Genomic DNA, 22940 nt, shown 5'->3' on the forward strand with positions numbered 1-22940 from the left:
AGTGAGTCATTTAGCAGACTCTCTGATCCAGAGAGACTTACAGTAGTGAGTCATTTAGCAGACTCTCTGATCCAGAGCCACTACAGTAGTGAGTCATTTAGCAGACTCTCTGATCCAGAGCCACTACAGTAGTGAGTCATTTAGCAGACTCTCTGATCCAGAGTCCATACTTTTTCATACTGGTCCCCCTTGTGAGTCGTATGCACAACCCTGCGACGTGCTCTACCAACCCGTGAGCTACACGGGACTACGTGCCCTGGATAACATATTGTTTCAACTAGGTTGACCTTTAACCTCTCCGTACTGACAGTGAACCTCTCTGGTCTCCTCTCTCTGAAGGTTCTCCAGAAATACACTCTGAACAGTGGTGGAGCTCTAACTCTTGTGTTCTTCTGGTCCTCGTCCAATTAAATGAGCTTGCTGCGTGACACGCTACTAGACCGCTAGATGTGTTTGAGACAGGCTCTGTGTGGCCCGGGGTGAGAGGTTACTAGACAGCTAGATGTGGGGCCTGACAGGCTCTGTGTGGCCCGGGGTGAGAGGTTACTAGACGGCTAGATGTGGGGCCTGACAGGCTCTGTGTGGCCCGGGGTGAGAGGTTACTAGACGGCTAGATGTGGGGCCTGACAGGCTCTGTGTGGCCGGGGTGAGAGGTTACTAGACGGCTAGATGTGGGGCCTGACAGGCTCTGTGTGGCCGGGGTGAGAGGTTACTAGACGGCTAGATATGGGGCCTGACAGGCTCTGTGTGGCCCGGGGTGAGAGGTTACTAGACGGCTAGATATGGGGCCTGACAGGCTCTGTGTGGCCCGGGGTGAGAGGTTACTAGACAGCTAGATGTGGGGCCTGACAGGCTCTGTGTGGCCCGGGGTCAGAGGTTACTAGAAGGCTAGATATGGGGCCTGACAGGCTCTGTGTGGCCCGGGGTGAGAGGTTACTAGACGGCTAGATGTGGGGCCTGACAGGCTCTGTGTGGCCCGGGGTGAGAGGTTACTAGACGGCTAGATATGGGGCCTGACAGGCTCTGTGTGGCCGGGGTCAGAGGTTACTAGAAGGCTAGATGTGGGGCCTGACAGGCTCTGTGTGGCCGGGGTGAGAGGTTACTAGACGGCTAGCTGTGGGGCCTGACAGGCTCTGTGTGGCCGGGGTGAGAGGTTACTAGACGGCTAGATATGGGGCCTGACAGGCTCTGTGTGGCCCGGGGTGAGAGGTTACTAGACGGCTAGATATGGGGCCTGACAGGCTCTGTGTGGCCCGGGGTGAGAGGTTACTAGACAGCTAGATGTGGGGCCTGACAGGCTCTGTGTGGCCCGGGGTGAGAGGTTACTAGACGGCAAGATGTGGGGCCTGACAGGCTCTGTGTGGCCGGGGTGAGAGGTTACTAGACGGATAGATGTGGGGCCTGACAGGCTCTGTGTGGCCGGGGTGAGAGGTTACTAGACGGATAGATGTGGGGCCTGACAGGCTCTGTGTGGCCGGGGTGAGAGGCTACTAAAATACATCAGTCCCCTACAGCAGTCCCCTACAGCAGTCCCATACATCAGTCCCCTACATCAGTCCCCTACATCAGTCCCCTACATCAGCCCCCTACATCAGTCCCCTACATCAATCCCCTACAGCAGTCCCCTACATCAGTCCCCTACACCAGTCCCCTACATCAGTCCCCTACATCAGGCCCCTACATCAGTCCCCTACATCAGTCCCCTACATCAGTCCCCTACATCAGGCCCCTACATCAGTTCCCCTACATCAGTCCCCTACAGCAGTCCCCTACATCAGTCCCCTACATCAGCCCCCTACATCAGTTCCCTACATCAGTCCCCTACATCAGTCCCTTACATCAGTCCCTTACATCAGTCCCCTACATCAGTCCCTTACAGCAGTCCCCTACATCAGTCCCCTACATCAGCCCCCTACATCAGCCCCCTACATCAGGCAGGAAAATGACATCAGTCCCCTACATCAGCCCCCTAAATCAGGCAGGGAAATTACATCAGCCCCTTACATCAGTCCCCTACATCAGTCCCCTACATCAGTCCCCTTCATCAGTCCCCTACATCAGCCCCCTACATCAGCCCCCTACATCAGACAGGCAAAGGACATCAGTCCCCTACATCAGCCCCCTAATCAGTCCCCTACATCAGTCCCCTACATCAGGCCCCTACATCAGTCCCCTACATCAGTTCCCCTATATCAGTCCCCTACAGCAGTCCCCTACATCAGCCCCCTTCATCAGTTCCCCTACAGCAGTCCCCTACATCAGTCCCTTACACCAGTCCCCTACATCAGTCCCTTACAGCAGTCCCTTACAGCAGTCCCTTACATCAGTCCCCTACATCAGCCCCCCTACATCAGTTCCCCTACATCAGTCCCCTACATCAGCCCCCTACATCAGCCCCCTACATCAGGCAGGAAAATGACATCAGTCCCCTACATCAGCCCCCTAAATCAGGCAGGGAAATTACATCAGCCCCTTACATCAGTCCCCTAAATCAGGCAGGGAAATTACATCAGTCCCCTACATCAGTCCCCTACATCAGCCCCCTACATCAGGCAGGGAAATTACATCAGTCCCCTACATCAGTCCCCTACATCAGGCAGGGAAATTACATCAGTCCCCTACATCAGTCCCCTACATCAGCCCGGGAAATTACATCAGTCCCCCACATCAGTCGCCTACATCAGCCCCCTAAATCAGGCAGGGAAATTACATCAGCCCCTTACATCAGTCCCCTAAATCAGGCAGGGAAATTACATCAGTCCCCTACATCAGTCCCCTACATCAGCCCCCTACATCAGGCAGGGAAATTACATCAGTCCCCTACATCAGCCCCCTACATCAGGCAGGGAAATTACATCAGTCCTCTACACCAGCCCTCTAACCCAGCCCCTTACATCAGCCCCCTCCACCAGTCCCCTTCATCAGAACTCAACCAGAAGTCTTATATATTTCAGCAGAGGATTTTATGCAAAGTGACTTACAGTTATGCATGCATACATGTTCGTATGTGTGATCCCAGCAGAAATCGAACCCACAATCCTGGCTTTACAAGCGTCATGCTCTACCAACTGAGCCACAGAGGAAGTCTACTGCTTGTTAAGACGGTTTTTTGTTCACAACAAATGTGTCAGCAAAGCTTTAATCTGGTCAACAGCATCTTGGCACCAGAACAATGTTTAATCCAGTGAAGTGCCCATCAGCACAATTTAACCCACTTGACTGTCGTGCTGGCTGGCTGGTTGCCCCCCCCCCCCTCCCCCTCCACCATCCAACTCTCCACCTCTAGTGCCAGGCACACTGCCAACAACCTTTGAACGTTCAGAAGCCTTTAATAGGCGTTTGCATAGTTTTGGTGTCAAAACATTTGTCCAGTTGCCTTTGTTTTTATTCAATTAATACAGACCAACTGGATAGGTGAGTTATATTCCTGTTCTGTTCCTGCTCTGTTCTCTTCCTCCTCTGTTTCTCTTCCTGCTCTGTTTCTCTTCCTGCTCTGTTCTCTTCCTGCTCTGTTCTCTTCCTGCTCTGTTCACTTCCTGCTCTGTTTCTCTTCCTGCTCTGTTCTCTTCCTGCTCTGTTTCTCTTCCTGCTCTGTTTCTCTTCCTGCTCTGTTCTCTGCCTGCTCTGTTTCTCTTCCTGCTCTGTTTCTCTTCCTGCTCTGTTTCTCTTCCTGCTCTGTTTCTCTTCCTGATCTGTTCTCTTCCTGCTCTGTTTCTCTTCCTGCTCTGTTCTCTTCCCTCTCTGTTTCTCTTCCTGCTCTGTTCTCTTCCTGCTCTGTTTCTCTTCCTTCTCTGTTTCACTTCCTTCTCTGTTTCTCTTCCTGCTCTGTTCTCTGCCTGCTCTGTTTCTCTTCCTGCTCTGTTTCTCTTCCTGCTCTGTTTCTCTTCCTGCTCTGTTTCTCTTCCTGCTCTGTTCTCTTCCCTCTCTGTTTCTCTTCCTGCTCTGTTCTCTTCCTGCTCTGTTTCTCTTCCTGCTCTGTTTCTCTTCCTGCTCTGTTTCTCTTCCTGCTCTGTTTCTCTTCCTTCTCTGTTTCTCTTCCTGCTCTGTTTCACTTCCTGCTCTGTTTCACTTCCTGCTCTGTTTCACTTCCTGCTCTGTTCACTTCCTGCTCTGTTCACTTCCTGCTCTGTTCTCTAATTTATTAAGGATCTGGCCCTTTTTTTCAATTTTCGCCTAAAATGACATACCCAAATCTAACTGTCTGTAGCTCAGGACCTGAAGCAAGGATACACATATTCTTCGTACCATTTGAAAGGAAACACTTTGAAGTTTGTGGAAATGTGAAATTAATGTAGGAGAATATAACACATTAGATCTGGTAAAAGATAATACAAACAAAAAGACATGCTTTTAAAATATATATTTATATATCATCTTTGAAATGCAAGAGAAAGACCATAATATAATATTGCAGTTTAGGCGCAATTTAGATGTTGGCCACTAGATGGCAGTAGTGTATGTGCAAAGTTTCAGACTGATCCAGTTAAGCATTGCAGCAGTAGTCTAATTCTCTGCTGCAGTAGTCTAATTAACGGTCTGTGCCTTCTGTTTCTCTGCTGCAGTAGTCTAATTAACAGTCTGGACCATCTGTTTCTCTGCTGCAGTAGTCTAATTAACGATCTGGACCATCTGTTTCTCTGCTGCAGTAGTCTAATTAGCGGTCTGGACCATCTGTTTCTTTGCTGCAGTAGTCTAATTAACAGTCTGGACCATCTGTTTCTCTGCTGCAGTAGTCTAATTAACAGACCATCTGTTTCTCTGCTGCAGTAGTCTAATTAACAGTCTGGACCATCTGTTTCTCTGCTGCAGTAGTCTAATTAACAGTCTGGACCATCTGTTTCTCTGCTGCAGTAGTCTAATTAACAGTCTGGACCATCTGTTTCTCTGCTGCAGTAGTCTAATTAACGGTCTGGACCATCTGTTTCTCTGCTGCAGTAGTCTAATTAACAGTCTGGACCATCTGTTTCTCTGCTGCAGTAGTCTAATTAACGGACCATCTGTTTCTCTGCTGCAGTAGTCTAATTAACGATCTGGACCATCTGTTTCTCTGATGCAGTAGTCTAATTAACAGACTATCTGTTTCTCTGCTGCAGTAGTCTAATTAACGGTCTGGACCATCTGTTTCTCTGCTGCAGTAGTCTAATTAACAGTCTGGACCATCTGTTTCTCTGCTGCAGTAGTCTAATTAACGGTCTGGACCATCTGTTTCTCTGCTGCAGTAGTCTAATTAACGGTCTGGACCATCTGTTTCTCTGCTGCAGTAGTCTAATTAACAGTCTGGACCATCTGTTTCTCTGCTGCAGTAGTCTAATTAACGGTCTGGACCATCTGTTTCTCTGCTGCAGTAGTCTAATTAACAGTCTGGACCATCTGTTTCTCTGCTGCAGTAGTCTAATTAACGGTCTTGTCCATCTGTTTCTCTGCTGCAGTATTCTAATTAACAGTCTGGACCATCTGTTTCTCTGCTGCAGTAGTCTAATTTCCTCAATGTTTCCACCCCAATCCAGGTTCAGATAATTACCTTAATCTCCGTCCCTCTCTGTGTTTTATCCTGATTTGAATTAGTTTTAATGGGCTTGGGAGGTTGAAGATGTCTGAGGTGGTGGAGGAGAGGAGAGGGGGATGAGGTGGAGGAGGAGAGGAGAGGGGATGAGGTGGAGGAAGAGAGGAGAGGGGGATGAGGTGGAGGAGGAGAGGAGAGGGGGATGAGGTGGAGGAGGAGAGGAGAGGGGGTGAGGTGGTGGAGGAGAGGAGAGGGGGATGAGGTGGAGGAGGAGAGGAGAGGGGGAGGAGGTGGAGAGGAGAGGGGGATGAGGTGGTGGAGGAGAGGAGAGGGGGATGAGGTGGAGGAGGAGAGGAGAGGGGGATGAGGTGGAGGAGAGGAGAGGGGGATGAGGTGGAGGAGGAGAGGAGAGGGGGATGAGGTGGAGGAGGAGAGGAGAGGGGGATGAGGTGGTGGAGGAGAGGAGAGGGGGATGAGGTGGTGGAGGAGAGGAGAGGGGGATGAGGTGGAGGAATATAGGGACACTGCTTTATGACAGGTCATCAGGGTGACACTTATGTCCTCTCCTCCTCCACCTCATCCCCCTCTCCTCTCCTCCACCACCTCATCCCCCTCTCCTCTCCTCCTCCACCTCATCCCCCTCTCCTCCTCCGACCTCATCCCCCTCTCCTCCTCCGACCTCATCCCCCTCTCCTCTCCTCCTCCGACCTCATCCCCCTCTCCTCCTCCGACCTCATCCCCCTCTCCTCTCCTCCTCCACCTCATCCCCCTCTCCTCTCCTCCTCCACCTCATCCCCCTCTCCTCTCCTCCACCACCTCATCCCCCTCTCCTCTCCTCCTCCCCCATCCTCCTCTCCTCCAGGCCCTCTGTGTCTCTGTTGACATTATATGTGATTCCCAAATGGCACCCTTTTCCCTATGTAGTGCACTACTTTTGACCAGGGCCCATAGGGCTTTGGTCTAAAGTAGTGTACTGCGTAGGGAATAGGGTGCCATTTGAGACACGCACATCCTTTTGTCTTAATGGAACGGGAGCCTGTGTTGTTACAGAACCCTCTGGACAGTATCGATCTCCCTACTGGGGAAGAGAGAGGCGTAACCGATGTGAAATGGCTAGCTAGTTAGCGTTTCAATCGGTGACGTCACTCGCTCTGAGACCTTGAAGTAGTGGTTCCCCTTGCTCTGCAAGGGCCGCGGCTTTTGTGGAGCGATGGGTAACGATGCTTCGTGGGTGACTGTTGTTGATGTGTGCAGAGGGTCCCTGGTTCACGCGAGGGGACGGACTAAAGTTATACTGTTACGGAGGCAACATCCATGAGAAGGAGACATGATGAGGGGAAGGGAGGGGCACATGCAAGTACACTTCTTACGTGGTTAAGGAAACTCGCCAAGTATGCATGGAAGTCCACAAAGCCAACACCCACAAGCACAGTGGTCCTTCAGGGACAATAAACATAAAATGACACCTCTGCTTTTTCCTGGAACAGTCCACCAGGGATTTGGTAGTTAAAACATTAAAACACACACAGAAGTTCTGAACGATCGACCGTCTTGCCCTATATCTTGGGGGGGAGGGGGAATTGAGGGCAGATATTTATATTTACGAGGACCAATTGTTGTAATTGCCTGTTTGAAATGGGGGGCAGGGTGTGTGTTGGGATGGGAGAAGGGTGGGTCATCCTGGAGTGTGATTTACTATCGGTGTCAAGGCCTAAGGCACGAACCTCCCCTCTGTTTCTAGTATGGAGCAATCTCTTCTCTTGCTTTAGGCCCTGGCCTGCATATAATCTCCGCTGCAGAGAGGAGAGGAGAGGAGGAGATCTCTGTGCAAGGCAGGTTTCTAAAGGAACAGGGTCGCCCATGTTAATAGGAGTCTGAAAAACATCCTGGCTTCTAGCTCCTCTGAGACCTCCTGTGTGTCCCAAATGGTGTCCCTTCATAGTGCACCCAATTTCCTTTATAGTGCACCCTAATCCCTTCATAGTGCACCCTATTCCCTTTATAGTGCACCCTAATCCTTTCATAGTGCACCCTAATCCCTTCATAGTGCACCCTATTCCCTTTATAGTGCACCCTATTCCCTTGATAGTGCACCCTATTCCCTTTATAGTGCACCCTATTCCCTTGATAGTGTACCCTATTCCCTTGATAGTGCACCCTATTCCCTTGATAGTGCACCCTATACCCTTTATAGTGCACCCTAATCCCTTCATAGTGCACCCAATTTCCTTTATAGTGCACCCTAATCCCTTCATAGTGCACCCTATTCCCTTTATAGTGCACCCTAATCCTTTCATAGTGCACCCTATTTCCTTTATAGGGCACCAGGCCAGGATCAAAAGTTGTCCCCTATATGTAGGGAATGAGGTGCCATATGTAGTGCCATATATGTAGGGAATGAGGTGCCATTTGTAGTGCCCTATATGTAGGGAATGAGGTGCTATTTGTAGTGCCCTATATGTAGGGAATGAGGTGCCATATGTAGTGCCATATATGTAGGGAATGAGGTGCCATTTGTAGTGCCCTATATGTAGGGAATGAGGTGCCATTTGTAGTGCCCTATATGTAGGGAATGAGGTGCCATATGTAGTGCCATATATGTAGGGAATGAGGTGCCATTTGTAGTGCCCTATATGTAGGGAATGAGGTGCCATTTGTAGTGCCCTATATGTAGGGAATGAGGTGCCATTTGTAGTGCCCTATATGTAGGGAATGAGGTGCCATTTGTAGTGCCCTATAAGTAGGGAATGAGGTGCCATTTGCGACGCAGACAGAGAGACAGGAGAAGGAGGCGCGTGTCATATATCAGACAAGTATATGTGAGGTCAAATCAAATCTGCGTTTATTTGTCACTTGCGCTGAATATAACAGGTGTAGTAGACCTTACTGTGAAATGCTGAATACAACAGGTGTAGTAGACCTTACAGTGAAATGCCGAATACAGCAAGTGTAGTAGACCTTACAGTGAAATGCTGAATACAACAGGTGTAGACCTCACAGTGAAATGCTGAATACAACAGGTGTAGTAGACCTCACAGTGAAATGCTGAATACAACAGGTGTAGTAGACCTTACAGTGAAATGCTGAATACAACAGATGTAGTAGACCTCACAGTGAAATGCTGAATACAACAGGTGTAGTAGACCTCACAGTGAAATGCTGAATACAACAGGTGTAGTAGACCTTACAGTGAAATGCTGAATACAACAGGTGTAGTAGACCTCACAGTGAAATGCTGAATACAACAGGTGTAGTAGACCTCACAGTGAAATGCTGAATATAACAGGTGTAGTAGACCTCACAGTGAAATGCTGAATACAACAGGTGTAGTAGACCTTACAGTGAAATGCTGAATACAACAGGTGTAGTAGACCTTACAGTGAAATGCTGAATACAACAGGTGTAGTAGACCTCACAGTGAAATGCTGAATACAACAGGTGTAGTAGACCTTACAGTGAAATGCTGAATACAACAGGTGTACTAGACCTCACAGTGAAATGCTGAATACAACAGGTGTAGTAGACCTTACAGTGAAATGCTGAATATAACAGGTGTAGTAGACCTCACAGTGAAATGCCGAATACAACAGGTGGAGTAGACCTCACAGTGAAATGCTGAATACAACAGGTGTAGTAGACCTTACAGTGAAATGCTGAATACAACAGGTGTAGTAGACCTTACAGTGAAATGCTGAATACAACAGGTGTAGTAGACCTTACAGTGAAATGCTGAATACAACAGGTGTAGTAGACCTTACAGTGAAATGCTGAATACAACAGGTGTAGTAGACCTTACAGTGAAATGCTGAATACAACAGGTGTAGTAGACCTTACAGTGAAATGCTGAATACAACAGGTGTAGTAGACCTCACAGTGAAATGCTGAATACAACAGGTGTAATAGACCTTACAGTGAAATGCTGAATACAACAGGTGTAGTAGACCTCACAGTGAAATGCTGAATACAACAGGTGTAGTAGACCTCACAGTGAAATGCTGAATACAACAGGTATAGTAGACCTTACAGTGAAATGCTTACTTACAGGCTCTAACCAAAAGTTCAAAAAAGGTATTAGGTGAACAATAAGTAAAGAAATAAAAACAACAGTAAAAATATACAGTAGAGAGGCTATATACAGTAGAGGCTATATACAGTAGATAGGCTATATACAATAGAGAGGCTATATACAATAGAGAGGCTATATACAGTAGAGAGGCTATATACAGTAGAGGCTATATACAGTAGATAGGCTATATACAATAGAGAGGCTATATACAATAGAGAGGCTATATACAGTAGAGAGGCTATATACAGTAGAGAGGCTATATATAGTAGAGAGGCTATATACAGTAGAGAGACTATATACAGTAGAGGCTATATACAGTAGAGAGGCTATATACAGTAGAGAGGCTATATACAGTAGAGAGGCTATATACAGTAGCCAGGCTATATACAGTAGAGAGGCTATATACAGTAGAGAGGCTATATACAGTAGAGAGGCTATATACAGTAGAGAGGCTATATACAGTAGCGAGGCTATATACATTAGAGAGGCTATATACAGTAGAGAGGCGATATACAGTAGAGAGGCTATATACAGTAGAGAGGCTATATACAGTAGCGAGGCTATATACAGTAGCGAGGCTATATACAGTAGAGAGGCTATATACAGTAGAGAGGCTATATACAGTAGAGAGGCTATATACATTAGAGAGGCTATATACATTAGAGAGGCTATATACAGTAGAGAGGCTATATACAGTAGAGAGGCTATATACAGTAGAGAGGCTATATACAGTAGAGAGGCTATATACAGTAGAGAGGCTATATACATTAGAGAGGCTATATACAGTAGAGAGGCTATATACAGTAGAGAGGCTATATACAGTAGAGAGGCTATATACAGTAGAGAGGCTATATACAGTAGAGAGGCTATATACATTAGAGAGGCTGTATACAGTAGAGAGGCTATATACAGTAGAGAGGCTATATACAGTAGAGGCTATATACAGTAGAGAGGTTATATACATTAGAGAGGCTATATACAGTAGAGAGGCTATATACAGTAGAGAGGCTATATACATTAGAGAGGCTATATACAGTAGAGAGGCTATATACAGTAGAGAGGCTATATACATTAGAGAGGCTATATACAGTAGAGAGGCTATATACAGTAGAGAGGCTATATACAGTAGAGAGGCTATATACAGTAGAGAGGCTATATACATTAGAGAGGCTATATACATTAGAGAGGCTATATACAGTAGAGAGGCTATATACAGTAGAGAGGCTATATACAGTAGCGAGGCTATATAAGTTGCGAGACTACATTACCAGATACCATTACCATGTGGCGGCAGCGTAGCCTAGTGGTTAGAGCGTTGGACTAGTAACCTGAAAGGTTGCAAGTTCGGATCCCCCGAGCTGACAAGGTACTAATCTGTCGTTCTGAACAAGGCAGTTAACCCACTGTTCCCCGGTAGGCCGTCATTGAAAATAAGAATTTGTTCTTAACGGACATGAGACATTAAGTCAAACATGCAGTTAGTCATGATCATTGAGGTAGTATGTACATGGACAACCGTTGGGCTTGTAAAGTACCATCTCTTGGTATTTTCTTTCGTCCTTTTCTTGAAGAATGCTTTGCTTTGCTTTGCTTACCTACCTTAGTAGTTAATATACTACGGAAAGAGACTTATCTTCAAATCTCTTAAAATGAAAGATTTACTCTGTTCCACTCTCATGGCTGTCACGGTAAAGAAGATGGAAACGGGCATGTCTTACTGGGAAACGGGTTAAGTCTTACTGGGAAACGGGCAAGTCTTACTGGGAAACGGGTTAAGTCTTACTTGGAAACGGGCAAGTCTTACTGGGAAACGGGCAAGTCTTACTGGGAAACGGGTTAAGTCTTACTGGGAAACGGGTTAAGTCTTACTGGGAAACGGGCAAGTCTTACTGGGAAACGGGTTAAGTCTTACTTGGAAACGGGTTAAGTCTTACTGGGAAACGGGCAAGTCTTACTGGGAAACGGGCAAGTCTTACTGGGAAACGGGTTAAGTCTTACTGGGAAACGGGTTAAGTCTTACTGGGAAACGGGTTAAGTCTACTTGGAAACGGGTTAATTCTTACTGGGAAACGGGCATGTCTTACTGGGAAACGGGCAAGTCTTACTGGGAAACGGGTTAAGTCTTACTGGGAAACGGGTTAAGTCTTACTTGGAAACGGGTTAAGTCTTACTGGGAAACGGGCAAGTCTTACTGGGAAACGGGCAAGTCTTACTGGGAAACGGGCAAGTCTTACTGGGAAACGGGCAAGTCTTACTGGGAAACAGGTTAAGTCTTACTGGGAAACGGGTTAAGTCTTACTGGGGAACGGGTTAAGTCTTACTGGGAAACGGGTTAAGTCTTACTGGGAAACGGATCAAGTCTTACTGGGAAACGGGTTAAGTCTTACTGGGAAACAGGTTAAGTCTTACTGGGCCTGAATTAAAGAAGCTAAAGTTAAACTTTCAAAGTAAGAACTCTGTGTTCCACAGGAGGAGTAAATATTGAATGGTTGATACGTGATCCTGTTATAACGCCCTCGTACATCGCTGCCTTGAAAAGGTAAGACTTTTTAGTCGTAGATGTATGAGCAACAGCACCACCTAGTGTCATAGAGATCATACTGCAGGTCCAAGTTAAAACAGTACCAATGTTATGACTATAGAGGACAGTGAAGCTACATCCCTGAGTTACAGAGACAATTAGACACCTTTTTTTTTTTCAATTCACCTTTCCTCGATTCCTCACATCCACTTCTTCACATCCTTCTCAAAACCTATTGGAGAAGAACGTCCGAGAGGAAGAGCCTTAGACCCCTCTCCTTTAATACAATTGAGAAGGAGGCGAGGAGACGGGGTGCCAGGAATCAGGGTAAGACTATTTTTAGATAAAGACATTGAATTCTGTTTCACTAAAGTGTAGAATTGAAAAGAGCTAATGGTAAACGTGTTTTTTGCAAATGCCTTCCCAAAGCTTCCTTAACCTGTCTTTTCCCCCAGTGATTGACATCAAGATGGACAAACCGCAGGAGCCTCCGACCACTGAAGGCGGGTGCTCCTGTTGATCCTGATTGGAAGTTTTCATCTAAACCACTTGCTTGTTGTGTTGCTTCCTATTGGTTAGCTTCCACTTGAGTTTTCAGATTAGAATCTGGCCTTTTCATCTAAATATTGGTTATCGGTTGGAAACTAGCGTGATACACATAGAATACTGTACTTTATTAACGAATATTGCCAACAACAAAAAAAAAAAGTCTTAACAAGTATTACAATGATCAAAATCATGAATAAAAAAAGTCCCTTAACCACATAAAACATACGTAATATACTTGTTTTTGTAAAAGTAGAATAGAATGTTTTCTTCTTCTTTGTCTTCTTTTTGTATTTTTGTAATGTTAAAGAAAATAAAAAGACACAGACAAATTCTCCTCTTGGTTAGAGGCTCAAATGGCACCCCGTTGTTCCCTATATATAGTGCACAAATAAGGCCCTGGTCAAAAGTAGTGCACTCTAAAGGGAATAGGGTGTCATTGTGATGGAAAGAAAGAGCTGAATTGGAACACGCAGCCTAATGACTAGAGAGGGCAAACTGACCAGTAACTTTTCACTGAATATCTAATGCATGCATGCCAATTATTATTATTATTATTATTAGTAGTAGTATGTATATAATTTTTTTAGGTAGGCTTATTAATGTACTGTCTGCTGATGTACACTGTTTGGATATGAAAATGCTCTTAACTTACACGTACGTGTTCACTCATTTATTTTTGTCTTCACAAAATGCTGTGATTGAAAACTGGATTTTAATCATGTGTGCACTAGTGTGTGTGTGTGTGTGTGTGTGTGTGTGTACGTGCGTGTGTGTGTGCATGTGTTATGTGTGTTATGTGTGTGTGTGCGTGTGTATTATATGTGTGTGTGTGTGTGTGTGTGTGTGTGTGTGTGTGTGTGTGTGTGTGTGTGTGTGTGTGTGTGTGTGTGTGTGTGTGTGTGTGTGTGTGTGTGTGTGTGTGTGTGTGTGTGCAAATGTACGCTTTCTATATAAGAAACTGTAGAATGCAACCATCCATAGTGGGCAGCTGCCAAGCTGTGTCCTCACAGAGGCCCATATTCCAGCTGGTTATCACTACTGTAGAGGCCCATATTCCAGCCAGTTATCACTACTGTAGAGGCCCATGTTCCAGCTGGTTATCACTACTGTAGAGGCCCATATTCCAGCTGGTTATCACTACTGTAGAGGCCCATGTTCCAGCTGGTTATCACTACTGTAGAGGCCCATATTCCAGCCGGTTATCACTACTGTAGAGGCCCATGTTCCAGCTGGTTATCACTACTGTAGAGGGCTTGGGTTTGCCGTGTCACTCCTCCTGCTGCTGCTATTGTTGCGGCTGCACTGTGTCATACTATCTACTATGGTATTGTGATTAGGTGTTTGTCCCAAAGAGCACCCCTACTGCCTATACAGTGGACTACTTTGGACCAGGCCTATACAGGGAATAGAGCAGAGTGGACAGAGGATAGGTCTGCAGAAAGCTTACCCCTAGCCTCCTAAACAGTAACTCATTCTTTTATGCATTATATGAAGTTCCCCTCCACTGTTTCTGTTCTGTAAAAAAAAAAAAAAAAAAGCAGATCGTCATTCACCTCATAAACAAGTTGTAACAGTACCCTCGTCCTAGCCTGCGGGCCAGTCTATTTGTGTTATCATGCCAACTCCCTGTCACTCATTGTCATGCCAATTGACAGTCATGGAGTAAACAAGGGCACAAGGGGGGGGAGGAATCAGGCTATCCTGGTATCTGGTAACAGGTACGCGTTCCTGTCAAATAAATCAAGAACAAATGACTCATTTGCACATGTAAATCTTTTCAGGTTATTAAGAAGTTGTTCCCATAGGCTTCGATTCCCGTCAGAGTTCAGCGTAATTCCCTTTTCTCTACAGGCGTATTCTGACTTTGAACTTGAAGCTGCAATATATGTACCTTTTCTGCATGACCGGACAAAATTCAAATTATAAATGTGCATTATAGATCTGTCGTTCTCATTGAAAGACAGTCTGAGAAGCGGTAGATCTGTTATTCTATGTGCCCTATTTCTATGCTTCCCGTTTTTAAGTTTCGTTTTTGTATTTTTTTTTACTTTCGGTTTTGTACACCAGCTTCTAACAGTTGAAAATATAATATTTTTGGTTTTTGAAAATATATTTCACAGCGGTTTAGATGGTACGATGATTATTTACACTATACTTGATTGTTTTGTCACATATAAACTTAAATTAGGCAAACTATTAAAATTGTAGCAACCAGAAATGGCGGAGCATTATCTTCGTCGTGTATCTTTAAGCATGAGAAAAGCTCTATTCGTTTTGGGTGGAGATGGAAGAAATGAAGGTGTGTCTAGAGATACACCATATTAATGAAGGTGTGGAGGAGGCGTGTCTACAGATACACCATATTAATGAAGGTGTGGTGGAGGCGTGTCTACAGATACACCATATTAATGAAGGTGTGGTGGAGGCGTGTCTACAGATACACCATATTAATGAAGGTGTGTCTACAGATACACCATATTAATGAAGGTGTGGTGGAGGCGTGTCTACAGATACACCATATTAATGAAGGTGTGGTGGAGGCGTGTCTACAGATACACCATATTAATGAAGGTGTGGTGGAGGCGTGTCTACAGATACACCATATTAATGAAGGTGTGGTGGAGGCGTGTCTACAGATACACCATATTAATGAAGGTGTGGAGGAGGCGTGTCTACAGATACACCATATTAATGAAGGTGTGGTGGAGGCGTGTCTACAGATACACCATATTAATGAAGGTGTGGAGGAGGCGTGTCTACAGATACACCATATTAATGAAGGTGTGGAGGAGGCGTGTCTACAGATACACCATATTAATGAAGATGTGGAGGAGGCGTGTCTTCAGATACACCATATTAATGAAGGTGTGGAGGAGGTGTGTCTACAGATACATCATATTAATGAAGGTGTGTCTACAGATACACCATATTAATGAAGGTGTGGAGGAGGCGTGTCTACAGATACACCGTATTAATGAAGGTGTGGAGGAGGCGTGTCTACAGATACACCATATTAATGAAGGTGTGGTGGAGGCGTGTCTACAGATACACCATATTAATGAAGGTGTGGAGGAGGCGTGTCTACAGATACACCATATTAATGAAGGTGTGGAGGAGGCGTGTCTTCAGATACACCATATTAATGAAGGTGTGGAGGAGGCGTGTCTACAGATACACCATATTAATGAAGGTGTGGAGGAGGCGTGTCTACAGATACACCATATTAATGAAGGTGCGGAGGAGGCGTGTCTACAGATACACCATATTAATGAAGGTGTGGAGGAGGCGTGTCTACAGATACACCATATTAATGAAGGTGTGGTGGAGGCGTGTCTACAGATACACCATATTAATGAAAGTGTGGAGGAGGCGTGTCTTCAGATACACCATATTAATGAAGGTGTGGAGGAGGCGTGTCTACAGATACACCATATTAATGAAAGTGTGGAGGAGGCGTGTCTACAGATACACCATATTAATGAAGGTGTGGAGGAGGCGTGTCTACAGATACACCATATTAATGAAGGTGTGGAGGAGGCGTGTCTTCAGATACACCATATTAATGAAGGTGTGGAGGAGGCGTGTCTACAGATACACCATATTAATGAAAGTGTGGAGGAGGCGTGTCTACAGATACACCATATTAATGAAGGTGTGGAGGAGGCGTGTCTACAGATACACCATATTAATGAAGGTGTGGAGGAGGCGTGTCTACAGATACACCATATTAATGAAAGTGTGGAGGAGGCGTGTCTTCAGATACACCATATTAATGAAGGTGTGGAGGAGGCGTGTCTACAGATACACCATATTAATGAAGGTGTGGTGGAGGCGTGTCTAAAGATACACCATATTAATGAAGGTGTGGAGGAGGCGTGTCTACAGATACACCATATTAATGAAGGTGTGGAGGAGGCGTGTCTACAGATACACCATATTAATGAAGGTGTGGTGGAGGCGTGTCTACAGATGAGCTGTATTCTGACCTTGACTTAATTTCCTCATAAATCCACCACCTTTACACACCAGGAAACCATGAATAAGGTATTCATGAGGTATTCACGAGCAAACCTGCCGGTTCCAAGTGGGAAAAACATTATTAAATCTTTTCCTGATGAGAAATAACAGCATTCTCCACGCACTGTAATTTACTACTTGATAAGAGCTATTGATAACAGCTAGGTAAAGGAGTCATCCTTTTGGAGAAGGGAATTGTAGCTATAAATGACACTTGGTTTAGATCTAATTTACCTTCACAAATGTGAAACCCAGTCTTATAGCAGCAAACTGAAGCATATCAACTTTCCCACAGTAAAGTATATGAAACGCTGTGCCATTATGCAGAATTTAAGTTGTGCAGTCTTTTAACTCGAGATTGTCTTAATTTGTCATCTCTCGACTTTCTCTGTTTCATGTTTCTATCATGTTAAATTTGAGTCACTATCAGTATCGACCGTCAGTAGTCCTAATAACAACACATATTACACTGTTTGTTCCCTTCAGTTGGTATAGCCTATATTATAATTATATCTCATTCCATTGTTTCGTTTAGCCTCCTTTGGTTCCTCTGTAAACGCCGTCACGGCCATGTAGTTGTTGCCGAGGATCGTTAGTAACAGTTGATAATATATCAAAATGAAAAAACAGACATATGGGCTAATTAAATCGCTATGGAGTGGAGTGCAGAAAAATTATTATAATAATACAAAAATATACAAATTTAAAATAAAAAAAAGACTACAAATAAAAAATAACATAAAACATTTTAATAAAAATGGAGTGGAGTGCAAAAAATATATAATAATGATACAAAAATATACAAAAACTTCAAAAATAAAATACTGAAAATAAAAAATATATTACATTTTTTTAATGAAAATGAAGTGGAATGCCGTAACAGTTTGAACCTGATGCATGGTGAAATACTTGGCTGTGGCATCACACAGTTCCATGGTTTAGTACAGGTAATAGACCAGGTTATAACCTACTATTGAACACTATTCTCCCTGTTATAACAGTTCCATGGTTAGAGCAGGTAATAGATGAGGTTATAACCTACTATTGAACACTAGTCTCCCTGTTATAACAGTTCCATGGTTAGAGCAGGTAATAGACCAGGTTATAACCTACTATTGAACACTATTCTCCCTGTTATAACAGTTCCATGGTTAGAGCAGGTAATAGATGAGGTTATAACCTACTATTGAACACTATTCTCCCTGTTATAACAGTTCCATGGTTTAGTACAGGTAATAGATGAGGTTATAACCTACTATGTACACTAATCTCCCTGTTATAGTTCTATGTACACTAGTCTCCCTGTTATAGTTCTATGTACACTAGTCTCCCTGTTATAGTTCTATGTACACTAGTCTCCCTGTTATAGTTCTATGTACACTAATCTTCCAACATTACCATGGATTAAAGAACAGAATGTGGCAATTCTCAGAATCAATCAAACCACTGTATATTTTTTTATTCATCAATATATATTTTTTTTGCATAAAGGCTCTCCTAACTTGTTTTGTTATGATTCATACCTACTTTCCTAAAACCCTAAAATATGCCTCAATAATCTACAAGATCAGAGTCTTTTTAAATCTACCAGTTTGTGTTAAAACTGAGATTTATATGCATATATCTACATGTCTGTCTTTCATCGATCCCTATTTTCTGAACCCGTTCTCTCAATGTATTTTAAATCTGTCTGCAAAAATTCAAAATAAAGGCACAACCGTATTTAAAGGGATGTTAAGAGAAATGTAGTGGAAAAACCCCCTATTGGATTGAAAAGTCCACGAGAGAAACTGTGGGAGGGTTTTCAAGCAATTGAATTACATTTTCACGGAAAACCAAGCCTGAAAAGCCTGTTATACATCTTAAACGGTTGAACTGTTGAACAAGTTGAGGAGACTATATGACTTGGTGTTACATTAGATTGTAAACTGTCATCATGATCAAAACAAACAAGTCCTGCAGGCTCTAGTTTTGTCTTATCTTGATTATTCTCCAGTCGAGTGATTGAGTGCTGCAAAGGAAAGACCTAGTTAAGCTGCAGCTGGCCCAGAACAGAGCGGCACGTCTTGCTCTTCATTGTAATCAGAGGGCTGATATAAATACTATGCCTGCCAGTGTCTCTTGGCTAAGAGTTGAGGAGAGACTAACTGCATCACTTCTTCTTTTTATAAGAAACATTACGGTGTTGGAAATCCCAAATTCTTTGCATAGTTAACTTACACACAGCTCTGACACACACACACACACACACACCCCTACCAGACATGCCACCAGGGGTCTTTTCACAGTCCCCAGACCCAGAACAAATTCAACAAAGCGTACAGTATTATACAGAGCCATGATTGCATGGAACTTCCTTCCATCTCAATAAACAGATAAAGCAACACCTGACGGCACAACGCCTCTCCTCGTTTTGACCTACATATTTCTGTGTACAGTATTTATTGATATGTAGGCTATGTCTGCTTTTTTTTATATGTATGTAGATCTGTCTTTGAGCTGTTCTTGTCTATTCATGTTCTGTATTAGGTCATGGTCTATGTTTTTTTGTGTGTGGACCCCAGGAAGAATAGCTGCTGCTTTCGCAACAGCTAATGTGGTTCCTAATAAAATACCAAAATATCAAATAAGGTAAGTCTGAATACCAACTACTGAAAAGTGTGGAGTGACGGCGTGCGTAGGAAAGGCGTCATTTCCTGAATCGGGGCGTTGAAGCACTTCGTTGTAAAAATACATCCTCCAGATATGTCAACTCCCCACGATGACAGAAATTGACTTATTTTCTGCTTGTGTTTAAACTGTTAAAAAGTTAATACTACCAAAGTGAAGTTGGCATTATGCAATGTTGTCATTTTTTTAAATTTATAGATTCACGGTGGATGTCGATTAAACTGAATTAATCTTGTCCTCTTTTTAGAACCAGGGAGCTTAATGTACTGGTGTTCTGGTTAACCAGTGATCAGAACAAAACCCTACTTTTATTTTGAAATGTACCGCTATTATTTTTCCAATGTCTTTCTTATGTGAGACTTTAATGCACTTTTAAGAACATATAGGTGTTTGAGAGTTAGTGAAAATCTAGTCTTGTAGTCTTGCAAACACTGTAAAAAAAATATTTATAACCATCTTTATCACACGTGTAGTAAGTACTGTGTCTTGAAGGTTAGTGTAGAGTTAAACATTTGTGAATATCTTCCTCACACATCTCCTAAAAAAGAGAAGCATCGCCCTTGTGAATACGGGTGAAATATTCAGTCCTAACCCACCTAATGAGCCAAATACTAGTCCAAGATGTAGCCAAGCGAGCTAGCATCAGAACATACCTTCGATAGCTAGAGCAACAGCCCTCCATAGTGGGCTTCCAAATGTACAGTAAAAATACTGTTAAATCCCTGATGTCAGAAGAGTCTCAGACAAAAGATTTTTAAAAAAACTCAGTGAGAACTACTTCAAGGTAGTTATTAGTCTCTTCCTGAAGCTTCTGTATTTGAGTTATTGATTTTACACAGCCCTTTGTAATGTACCCAAGTCTGACTGTGACTGCATACCACACGCTGTTGCCTGAGGACAAAGGCCTGAATTAGGTTAAAAAAATACTGTTTTAGATTCACATAAATCTTCAGGCCTATGGAGCTTCACAGAACTTCAGAACTACTTTGAAGAGAAAGGAAGGACAGGATACAGGACCTATAGACCAGAACAGCCTAAAGTCAGACATATTAGGATACCTCATAAAGAAAGCCCTGAATGAAGAATGTGTTAATGTCACCTCCTTACTCATGGGGGAAGAGACCATGCCCACTGAAACACACCGCTGCACCAAAAACCAGTGAAGGGGGTTTGATTCATTGTATTGTACTGTACACTTGTTGGTATGTGTTTTGTTGTTTACTCCTCCCCTGACCTGGGTACAGCCTCCTCCTCTCCAATATAACAGGACTATAGTTCATGTGTTTTCTCCTCCCCTGACCTGGGTACAGCCTCCTCCTCTCCACTATAACAGGACTAGAGTTCATGTTTTCTCCTCCCCTGACCTGGGTACAGCCTCCTCCTCTCCACTATAACAGGACTAGAGTTCATGTTTTCTCCTCCCCTGACCTGGGTACAGCCTCCTCCTCTCCACTATAACAGGACTAGAGTCATGTTTTCTCCTCCCCTGACCTGGGTACAGCCTCCTCCTCTCCACTATAACAGGACTAGAGTCATGTTTTCTCCTCCCCTGACCTGGGTACAGCCTCCTCCTCTCCACTATAACAGGACTAGAGTTCATGTTTTCTCCTCCCCTGACCTGGGTACAGCCTCCTCCTCTCCACTATAACAGGACTAGAGTTCATGTTTTCTCCTCCCCTGACCTGGGTACAGCCTCCTCCTCTCCACTATAACAGGACTAGAGTTCATGTTTTCTCCTCCCCTGACCTGGGTACAGCCTCCTCCTCTCCACTATAACAGGACTAGAGTTCATGTTTTCTCCTCCCCTGACCTGGGTACAGCCTCCTCCTCTCCACTATAACAGGACTAGAGTTCATGTGTTTTCTCCTCCCCTGACCTGGGTACAGCCTCCTCCTCTCCACTATAACAGGACTAGAGTTCATGTTTTCTCCTCCCCTGACCTGGGTACAGCCTCCTCCTCTCCACTATAACAGGACTAGAGTTCATGTTTTCTCCTCCCCTGACCTGGGTACAGCCTCCTCCTCTCCACTATAACAGGACTAGAGTCATGTTTTCTCCTCCCCTGACCTGGGTACAGCCTCCTCCTCTCCACTATAACAGGACTAGAGTCATGTTTTCTCCTCCCCTGACCTGGGTACAGCCTCCTCCTCTCCACTATAACAGGACTAGAGTTCATGTTTTCTCCTCCCCTGACCTGGGTACAGCCTCCTCCTCTCCACTATAACAGGACTAGAGTTCATGTTTTCTCCTCCCCTGACCTGGGTACAGCCTCCTCCTCTCCACTATAACAGGACTAGAGTTCATGTTTTCTCCTCCCCTGACCTGGGTACAGCCTCCTCCTCTCCACTATAACAGGACTAGAGTTCATGTTTTCTCCTCCCCTGACCTGGGTACAGCCTCCTCCTCTCCACTATAACAGGACTAGAGTTCATGTTTTCTCCTCCCCTGACCTGGGTACAGCCTCCTCCTCTCCACTATAACAGGACTAGAGTTCATGTTTTCTCCTCCCCTGACCTGGGTACAGCCTCCTCCTCTCCACTATAACAGGACTAGAGTTCATGTTTTCTCCTCCCCTGACCTGGGTACAGCCTCCTCCTCTCCACTATAACAGGACTAGAGTTCATGTTTTCTCCTCCCCTGACCTGGGTACAGCCTCCTCCTCTCCACTATAACAGGACTAGAGTTCATGTGTTTTCTCCTCCCCTGACCTGGGTACAGCCTCCTCCTCTCCACTATAACAGGACTAGAGTTCATGTTTTCTCCTCCCCTGACCTGGGTACAGCCTCCTCCTCTCTCTCTCTATGTTAATGGAACGATGTTTTAATGTTGATGGAACGATGTTTTAATGTTGATGGAACGATGTTTTAATGTTGATGGAACGATGTTTTAATGTTGATGGAACGATGTTTTAATGTTGATGGAACGATGTTTTAATGTTGATGGAACAATGTTTTAATGTTGATGGAACGATGTTTTAATGTTGATGGAACGATATTTTAATGTTGATGGAACGATGTTTTAATGTTGATGGAACGATGTTTTAATGTTGATGGAACGATGTTTTAATGTTGATGGAACGATGTTTTAATGTTGATGGAACGATGTTTTAATGTTGATGGAACGATGTTTTAATGTTGATGGAACGATATTTTAATGTTGATGGAACGATGTTTTAATGTTGATGGAACGATATTTTAATGTTGATGGAACGATGTTTTAATGTTGATGGAACGATGTTTTAATGTTGATGGAACGATGTTTTAATGTTGATGGAACGATGTTTTAATGTTGATGGAACGATGTTTTAATGTTGATGGAACGATGTTTTAATGTTGATGGAACGATATTTTAATGTTGATGGAACGATGTTTTAATGTTGATGGAACGATGTTTTAATGTTGATGGAACGATGTTTTAATGTTGATGGAACAATGTTTTTTTTAAATTTTATCCCCTTTTCTCCCCAATTTTCGTGGTATCCAATCGCTAGTAATTACTATCTTGTCTCATCGCTACAACTCCCGTACGGGCTCGGGAGAGACGAAGGTCGAAAGCCACGCGTCCTCCGAAGCACAACCCAACCAAGCCGCACTGCTTCTTAACACAGCGCGCCT

At 44.2% G+C, this 22940-nt stretch overlaps 1 pseudogene; it reads left to right on the top strand.

The window, feature by feature from the left end:
* The window catches only part of LOC120053334, a 137403-nt pseudogene extending 124793 nt beyond the window's left edge, over positions 1-12610 (top strand).
* Positions 12611-22940: the final 10330 nt, after the last annotated feature.

The sequence above is a fragment of the Salvelinus namaycush genome, chromosome 9 (genome assembly GCF_016432855.1).
Source record: "Salvelinus namaycush isolate Seneca chromosome 9, SaNama_1.0, whole genome shotgun sequence".
In the NCBI taxonomy this organism is placed as follows: Eukaryota; Metazoa; Chordata; class Actinopteri; order Salmoniformes; family Salmonidae; genus Salvelinus; species Salvelinus namaycush.